Raw genomic sequence first — 10,000 nt, 5'->3', positions numbered from 1 at the left:
CCTTTTTCAGGTGGAGGCAAATAAAAAACCCATCCCAATGGGTCTTACATTTATATAATTTTATATGATTTAAAGTCAAGGTGGTAGATGAACAATGAATGAAATTTATTTGGTTTTAGCGTGAACATTCAGACCTATCTGAACAATTAAATTTAGTGATATTATGTACACATGCCTAGATAGCTTTAATAGTAGTCTTTATTAAATATAAAATTACACAATAAACCACATATTTTTTCCTTACAATATCACACAATTTTTTTTTTTTAGCATAATAATCTGATTTCAATGCTGCAGTAGTGCTAAATAGAAAAAAAATGCATTTCACTTCAATTCTGAACATGTCTATATTTTCCAAGAGCAATTCTTAGAAAATTGCAAGAGGTTATGTCTAAGGTCATGTGGACCTACAACAGTGGATTTCTTTATGGTATGAAATAGAGATCTCAGAATTGCAAGTAACAAATATGATTTTGATAAGCATTCCTATACAGGAAAATAAGAAATTCCTAAAAAGTTTTCTGTGATGCACCTTCCTCTTCATGTCCTGTATTACTTCATACTTATAAATAATAAAAAAGGAGACTGATAACAGTAGCTTTATGTAAGCAAGCTTAGAAATCACGCTCAGATAAGTGCTTTTGACCTAAATCTTGTAGCGCCTCGATCTGACATATAACCCCACAACTGTGAAATTCTGTATGAGATTTAGCAGTTTGAAGCTGCCAACTGACCCGGCCATAAAGCAGCTAGAGATAAGGATTTAAGGTACGATATGATACAATTAGACGTCCACCTCCTATTTATTTCAGTCCATTTCAGTATTTAACCTACTTAAAAGTTGCAAGCTTTTTATTAAAATGTAAATGCTAGTGTGCTGTATATTTATAGGCAGCTAACAACAACAAGAAAAGCCTCTCATAAATTAGATTTCTATGAATGAAAAGGGTAAACAGGAGATGCTTCTGCAAAACTCTTCTAGACGTGCAGAGATAAAGGATGGTTTTACCACACAAAATAATCAGATACAAAAATAGCTGTTCAGAAACAGCACACCTAAGGAGTACTTTAATCAAACATTTAGGTTACCTGCCAAAAGGACCATGATCTCTTCAAAATGCAATGCGGATTAAAGTGTTATCTAACACAAGCAGAAAACTAACCTTGGAGTGGAAGTTCGAAATGTGTTCATCATAATTTTCATGTCTTTGGATAGAGAAACCAGCTTTTTCAGCTAGATTGCAGAACTGGTTTAAAGTATTCCCTCGGAGTGGAGCAAATACCATTGCTTTTCCCTGGAACGTTAAAAAGAGAATTTATACATTTTTTAAACTGGAAGGGAACCAGCTATAACATACACTTGACTAAGCTTTTAATATACTCAAACTGGAAAAGTCAATTGTTCTCTTGGTAAAATACTGAAATAGGGTAATACAAGTAATCATTCAAAATATGCAAGATTTCTGTGATTAAACAAATGCAAAATAGAAAGTAAGAAATAAATATTTTCTTTAGAAAATTGACAACTGCTGTAGATCTCCTTCTCGTATAATAATGGTGGCTATGAATTACCACAGTAAAACACAGAAAAAGCATACAAAGCATCCACTCAATGCAAAATCCATTTGTTAGCTCATGACCATGCAAAGACTGTAAATAATGATTTTCTTTTTTCACTCTCACACATAGAAGAGTACCTCCCATTTGCTGTCAGTGGAATTACAATAGTGTAAAACAAGGTAAAATGGCAGGTAAATCAGACCTGATCATTAATTTTCAAAGACACTTTAAACTACCTGAGCAGTGCAACCAAATTTGACCTTTAATTATTAAATTGCATTTAAAGCAAGACTTAATGTTCTTGCATAGTAATTCTGGATCTTTCAAGATGATCAGGCCATTTCTGATGCCCAAGCAATACATTATGGTCCATTAGCTAATATTTTTGTTCATCCTTCTGTATTTAAGAAAACAAAAATGACTGTACCTTGACCTGATAGATTTTTGACACTCTGTGCAAAGTACTAGCCCCAGACCTAACCTACTTGATAGAGCATCTCTTGAAATCTTATTTGCAAAATTAATTCTAATTGGCTGAATACCGTGTTCTGTCACATGGAATGAAAACTGGTTGAAGAGCTGTAAACAAAGGTTAATATCAGCCAACAGCAAGTCACACTGAGGGGAGCCACAAAGTTTACTGTGAGTTCTTGTATTTAACTTCTATAGCAATGAGAGCTAAGACTGATTTGTGAGGTGCTGTAACCAGTCAAAGAGACAAAAAATATTTTTAGGGACCTGAAGAAGTTATAAAATGATTAGACACTGTAGAAGAGTATCTGGCTTGAGAAAATGCAATCTTGTGTACCACAGGAAAAAAGTGATCAGGAGAGGGAATTTCAATGGGAACTCTGGAAAGTTACAATGCTGACACAGATACTTAGTGAGGAGGACAGGGAACAAATCTCTGTGTTACAGCTCATGCACGCATAAACTGAGACAATGCACAGTGAGGCAGCATTAAAAACTCTACATACTAAAAACTCTATGGTATTAATATGTACTTAAAAGACTCCAATCATTAATACCACGGAGCTGTATTTATTCTCACAATGCCTCTGTGAGATAGGGAAATGCTGTTATCCTCATCTTTCTCATGGGAAATTTAAGCACAAAGGAGATGCAGGGCAACATCCGAAGTAACTCAATCAGTTCATTTGTGTAGCTGTAACTTTAATTCTGTGGCCAAATACAAGGTGCAAAGGGCTGTAACGCCCACCGAAGGCACTGGAATTGTTTATGTAAATGTTAGGTCTGAATATAGACTCAGCTCAGGATGAAAAACATTAAACACAGGAAATTCACAATCAGTTTCCTCACATCCTTGGTATGCTTTAATGTCGTCAGACAGAAGTGGGCAGCAAAGAGAGCCTTCAACTGAGGATCCTCCTCCCCCTGCTGCCATCTCACGCGCCCCAGAATGTTGCTCTGCGGAGACATTTCCTGGCATAAGAAAGACAAGACTCCTCTGGAGTCCCTCATCTTCATGGGCAGCTTCACAGAGAGATCACTGTAATGGGAAACATGTCCCCCAGCCAGGGCTTACTGACCACACGATTCACACGGGGGCTTCAGGAATGGCTAAACCCCAAGAACAGAGCTGAGACAACAGCACCCCCTTACAGATTTCTTTTTGAAGTCAGCATTCCACGCGATCATTCCTTCTCATACTCTCTGTAGATGACTTCAAATTTAATTTGAAAGAGAAATACAGTAAAATAGAATGGAACCTGGTATGAAGTATCTCTTAAAACCAGACTGAAAATCTTGAAAAAAGGCCTTTTATGGAAATCACTACATAGTTACTTTTGGCCAGTTCCTTAGTTGGTGTAAAACCCCATTCATCTATTGAATTTAGTGTGCATCTAAAACACTTAAGGATCTTGCCCTCACTGCTAAAAACCAAGAAATCATGATTAAGTTTAATACTATAACAATCTCCCCAAAACTGGCAGGTAGTATGGAGGTACAGTGGTCAATTCTGGTATATCATAATCTGGTTTTAAAGCCTTTCTTGTCAACTGCCTGATCTCTGTGATCCTGCTACCTGTTGTGGGGTTGCATTCACATTTCTAATTTTAAAATGTTTTTAATTTCTTGGTTGCTGTACAATTAAAAAATTAGACCAGTGGCCCGGATCTACACTTGATTAAACGACTGAGGTTGTTTAATTCTAATTCAAAAGTGCCTCCCAGTTTAGGATGAGGTTTAAAGTCAAAAATGACCTTTCCTCGGGTGGGAAAATACTTCCAATAAACTTGTGAACAAAACACAGAGGAAAATATCAGTTACAATAGTCTGAAGTGTCATTAAAATGCTGCAATAAGGTAATGGGACAGATGTTCACATTTTGGACATTAATATTACTAAGTTTACTCATAAATCATTATTAAATGCAGCCTTATCTGCTGGTACTAATCACAGATCGATAGCATCCCATTGACTTCACTGGGATTTTGGATGGATATGCAACAGAAGAATCAAAGCCTTCATAAAAAAATGTTCTTACTTAGGGAAATATGCAAAAATCACTGATTATTCTGAGATTGAAATTAAAAGTACACTTTAATGATAGGAAAAAAAAACCCTAAATGTTTGTAAATCAAGTAGGTTGATTATAAGAGGAATAAAATATAGTCATTCAAGATAAACTTGTTTGATGTAAAATTTCAATGCCTAATTCTTGGAATTGATTTACAGGTGACACTTGCCTTTGTAACAAATTCAGATAGAAATTTCAGCCCCCAGTAACTCTGTGAGCTGCTCATTTCTGGTCCTCCCTTCTGTGCCAGTACAACTGTCCATGGGGCCATACTATGAATCAGATGACTGAACTGACCAGAGCCCTGCTTCCAGGAAAACAAAAAGTTACCCAAAACACATAATTCTGTGTCATAAAGATTCTAATAGCCCCAATAGCATCCTTAATGAAAAAGGAAATACTGCAGATAAATTTATCTCTTTTTGAACTAACAGTAAGAAATTACTACCTGTTCTAAATTTCCCCTTCAAGACAGCTTTGTAAGGATACCTGTTATTTTCTGTTTACTCCACTTTTCTTTTCAGTTTTGCTGGCTATTATTTTCCCTGAACTCTTCTATATTAGTTGCATCCTAGTTACACTTGATAGATGTCTTAGGTCTAGATGTGTCTTCAATTTGAGATCACTCCTCTATCAATTTGACAAAGTATTACCATTAAGGAAATGTAACTTCTAAATTTGAGACAAAATAACTCATATAGAAGAGGAAACTTAATTAAATTAGTTTATGACCTAGCTTGGGCATAAACTAATGCCCATAAACTATTCTTAATTACTGCATCTGGCAAATGAGTTAACTATTAATTTATTTTTCCTTTAAAGGCCAAAGTATAGTGCCATTTAGTAAAGTTTCTTCTGATGTTATCCTTAGATTTTCACAGTTTAGTAAGAACAGTAAAAAAAATAACTATTTTGTACTTGTGATTGCATCTTCTCTTGGGATCTCAAATGAGTATATGCTTTTATTTGGATCTTTCAAACCATGAAAGCATGCTTGAAGGCATCTTTGTTCAATGTGTTTTGGACAAGAGAGCTCATTTAAGGTGTCTGTACTCCCAGCCTCCACAATAGTTTGCTGTCCTCTTAGTTATGAATTACAATAATTTGTAAGGCCATGCCATAAAGGGATATCGATCCATGTAACCATCCATAAAGTGGGTTAGGCAAATGACTTTAGATTAAAAAAATACAGTTTGGATACTGGTCCAAAGCTCTGCCACAGAAATTCCTGCAAGGAGCAAGAATTTCTTAAGCTAGCTTTGATGAAAAGAAATAGGAACGATAGCCTAAAATGCATAGCAAAACAGGCTATGCTATTAATCACAACGTGCAGAAGCAAACCAGACTAGGAAGACAGGCAACAAAAAGCCATCTCCCTTTACTTCACCTACATTCACAAGGGACTGTAGTTCATCTGCTCTGAAAAACAAAGGCATGTTCTGAATTTGAATTAGCTGACTGGAGTTAAAAAGCAACAAAGTCAGGCCAGTTTTTGTTTGAAGTCAGGTTAACAATTCCTAAATTGTCTATAGATGGGAACTTGAGCTATGACCACTATTTAAAATTCAGGTCGCCTTATTGTCATTGTTTTGCAAATTAAGTTCTCTGGCTGGTCTAATCAGCCCAGGTAAAGCATGCGTGTGTGTGTGTGCATATACAAATGCACAGTTACCAGGCACCTCCTATACACTCGTCTTCCTGCTGTTCATACTGCTCCCCTCTGGTGTCCCTTAATGGAGTCAGTACAGTGGCCTTACGGGGCTTCCTGAAGAACCAGGCGCAGACATTGATACGGGTGAAAAAAACCCCAAAACTTTTTGCATTTTTTTAATCTGGGATCAGCTTTGTGTTCCAGATCACCTCTGGTCCCCAAAATTATTGCAACCTAATAATGATGGTACATCATGAAAGTCAGAATGTATCACTCTGGGCAGGAGCTGCTTAACCTCCCCCTTGCTGCCACTGACAGAAATATCCAGGTAACCTTTTCCTCAGGGTGGCTAAATTTCTCCTGTCTTCCTGGCAGCCTTGCCCCATAGGTCATTAAAATAATTCAGTCTTAAGTAACTTGCCTTGGGTCACTCAGGAAACTCTACGATAGAACCAAGAATAGAAACCTGATCACTCTTAGCAAAGAATGGGATTACTTACATGACTAAAATGACTCTGTTTCTTAAGCCTTTGCATGTTTGGCTCTTCTATTCCTTTTACAGAGAAAATCTCTTGTACAAAAAGTATAAGACAATTTTTAAATAAAGTTTGGAGAATACATTGCTAACAGGAAATACTTTCATATTGAAATGTAAAGTTTACCTTACTGGAAGATTTTTATGTTAAGCATGAAAGGTAAAATTCCTGTTTCAAATTCCTACTTATAGCCATTACTTCACATGTTTTCTCATATTCTCATTTTGCTGTCTTCTTTTTAAATTTTTTTTTTGGAGATTCAAGATTATTTGTTGGGTATAAGTATATGCATATAACTGCTCTTTTTTTGTTTGGGGTTTTTTTTTTTTGGTCCTAAAGGTCTCTGATTTAACAGTCTAATAAGATTGAGATTGGTAAATACTTCCCTAGTGACACTCATGTAGAACGTGTAACCATTTTATGAAGGGCTTAATTTTGTTATGTTCTATGGTATAAAACATGTAAACATAAGGCTTACTTGATATAAAAAAAGTTTTAGGCTACAATACATGCATAAGGATTTTGTGATTTTCACATAAACAGAAATGAAAAGAAAGAATATTCTTTCATAATAAATAAATACACAATGACAAAGGTTACAATTGAAGGGATTACAAATGACAGAAGCCAACATAAAAACTTTCAATATCGTACTTTTACTTTAATATGAAGACATTATTATCAAAGGAAAATACTTGAGAAACGCTTTGATAAAAATAATCTCACACTATCTTTGAAGCGGTTTCATTTATTTTACTACCCACTGTGTTCCTTATCAGAAGGCCAAGTATAAGAAGTTTCCTAGTTTATGATTAGGAAAGAATCTGATAGATTAGAAGACTCAATTGAAGTTGGACATAATAAGTATTAAAGTATTACATGACATTAATCCTGCCATTCCATTACTCTCTCAATCATTGTGCACAGACTAATTATTCTGAAGCCAGTGTTCAGGAGAAAATAGAAACATACTTACACTGGGCTGGAGTAATCTCTTTATTGCATCAACAAGGCTAGCTCTGTACCGGTCCAGAAACAGGCTGACATTGAGAAGAGAACAGAATCCAGATTAAAATGGGTTTTCAATTCTAATGATACTAATGCTGATAAGTACAAGGCTAATTACATATGTTTACACAATGCTGTAAAAGAGAAACTGTGGTGTACATTTCTGTCCAGTTCAGGTAATTTTAAATATTAAAAAATACATAAAATCAAATATAAGCTAAACCAAAGCTAAAATATCAGCATGAAACAGATCTTTACATAGCTGAAATTCATAGATCATATATGCTAGCTATTAAAATACTACCATATGAGAAATCAGGATCAATATACAAAGCTAAGATTTTACATGTTTTTTTATACAAGGGGCAGTGGAGTTTTTAAGTGTTTTCTATTGTATTTCAGGTGTTACTATTAAAGGTATTTTTTTTCTTTTTACATTCACAGTTGTTAATGTAAAATTATTAATTATAATTAATTAATTATTATTATCTATTATGCATATTTGTTGTATTTATATATCGATCTCTATCTATCTCTATAAAGATTTAAAAGCCCCTACCTCCTCTCTTCCCCAAACACTGCTCAAATACAATGACCCAGAACGCAGAGAGTTGTTCTCTCCCAAGAGTGAAATCCTTCATCTCCAGCACAGGTGCCACAAGGATAGCAGCAGAGTCAATTTTTCCATGCAATGTTGCCAACATGCTCAGTCCTACTTTGGTGTGATTACCTCATGATTTGAGGGGATAATTCATTCCTCACGCCACTCAGTACCTTAATGTATATATTAATAGTGGCAACCAGGGTGCCAATCACTCTTGACTAGATATTTGTAGACATGTCGTTACTGTGGATGAGAGTGCATTTACAATGGTTAGTGACCAACCATCGGGTAGCAACTGATGCCTTTCAGTCCTTACTACCATGGGCTGCATTTATATTGGTGATTCAGATAAGAAAGTCCACCAAGCAGGCCACAAATAATGTGATACTTTCTTCATTATTTTTCATGCTTTCTCTGTAATAAAACTGCTTCCCAGCCTGTGTCAAGCTCAAGTTCCACACTGCATGGCATTTTGTCCATTATTATCCTCTTCTATACTCCCCTTTCCTTTATTCTCAAACACCTCTTTCTGAAGAGAAGGGGGTAGTTTTTTTTCCAGGTTTGAAACTTCTAAAAGAATATACAGAATATATGCAAACACTGAAAAGAAAAAAGCGGTCCATCAACCACACGCCAGCCTTCAAGAACAGAATATGTGTGAATATTCAGGAAAGGACACTCCACAGCTACCAAGGAGAATACAAAATTACATCTCATAGCATCAAGCAACTGTGTAAGAGCTGTGAATTTTTGCTACTCAGGAAAAGAACCAAAACCAAACCTATAAAAAAACTTATCAGTGACCAAATTTCATTGGTAAAAACTGTCAGAGCTTCACTTTGAGAATACCTGGTAGACTGGGTATCCATACATTTCTTAAAGAAGATTTCATATAGAAGTATGACCTTTTGAATATCTTCTTAAGATACAGAAGTATTAGCTAACAATTTCTCTGACAGCCTGCCTACAAGAAAATTTAAACTTCAGCAATTGGCATGATGGCTGCCCCTCAGCCTTGATTAATCCTACTGGAAGAACCTTACTGAAAAAATGCTTGTTTAAATTTAATTCATTAAAACAGCAGCTGATATCTCTAATGTCCCCTGGGAGTTTTAATCACATTCATCTCAGGTAGATCCCTATACAGATAGATACCATAAGACACTACTTCACCAGGAACTTAGCCACCTGCAGAAGAGATGGAATACAGTGCATAAGTCCTCTCTCAAAAGAATCGCTAAAAATAATTAATTTTGTTCAACATGAAACATCGCAAACATGCACACATTTAAGATTTGCTGAGCTCCTGTGTAGACAGAAGTACATTCCAAATGAAAAATGCACTTATAATATTTTTATTTTCGAAAGCAGTGTCGTGGAAACACAAATTTTGAGGCAGCTTACCAGTGCTAAAATTCCTTTGTCACGGACCTGCATACCATTCTCTCTTTTTACAATGAGATAAGAGCACAACTGCTGCTACCAATCTTGTTCCTTTATAATGAGAGAACTATGTTCCTTTGTTCATCAGAAACTCAGTGTCTGAGAACTTAAAATGGTTACATGACCTGCCAAGAGATTACACAACTTCAATAATACCTTTTTTGTTCGATTCCCACTTGATATTTTGGTGGTATGGGAGGTAGACTCTTAGCCCTCTTATCTTAGGAAACCCAGATAACCTGGGACAGTTGCCCTGGCTCTACTCCCAAGTTGTCCCTGCCTTCCAAAAGGCCTGTACCTGGGAACAGGACTTACTTCAGGTGAAAATAGTCTCCAATATTGCAATTTACAATCTCTTGCTCTTTGAGCCATGTACTTCGACCAACGGCAGCAGAGAGGGCTGGAATTAATGCAATGCAGTGACTTCAAGGAACATCTCTATCCTCCCTCTGAGTCAGAGGATGCCTCGAATGACAAAAATTCTGAAGAAGTCGTTAGGTAACCTGTGCTGCAGACAGGGCCAGCATGGGATTTGGCCCACACAAGGAGATTTAGTCATGCAATTTCTCTTATCAGTAGAATTTGTGTGGCTAAATATTACCACAGCATACTGCAAATGTACCTGAGAGAATCACAGAATGTTAGGGATTGGAAGG

At 36.0% G+C, this 10,000-nt stretch overlaps 1 long non-coding RNA gene across 1 annotated transcript in view; it reads right to left on the bottom strand.

The window, feature by feature from the left end:
- The window catches only part of LOC104527115 (uncharacterized), a 9,845-nt gene extending 2,515 nt beyond the window's left edge, over positions 1-7,330 (bottom strand). Inside the window, exons 1-2 of the long non-coding RNA XR_728038.1 lie at positions 7,266-7,330; positions 1,164-1,295 (exon numbers count right to left, since the gene is read on the bottom strand). This is a non-coding gene — a long non-coding RNA (uncharacterized LOC104527115). The remainder of the gene's footprint in view (positions 1-1,163; positions 1,296-7,265) is intronic.
- Between the last annotated feature and the right edge of the window lie 2,670 nt (positions 7,331-10,000).

Source organism: Antrostomus carolinensis, unplaced genomic scaffold (assembly GCF_000700745.2).
Source record: "Antrostomus carolinensis isolate BGI_N321 unplaced genomic scaffold, ASM70074v2 scaffold17116, whole genome shotgun sequence".
Taxonomy (NCBI): domain Eukaryota; kingdom Metazoa; phylum Chordata; class Aves; order Caprimulgiformes; family Caprimulgidae; genus Antrostomus; species Antrostomus carolinensis.
The sequence above is the reverse complement of the archived record's forward strand: the minus strand, read 5'-3'. Positions and strand labels throughout refer to the sequence as shown.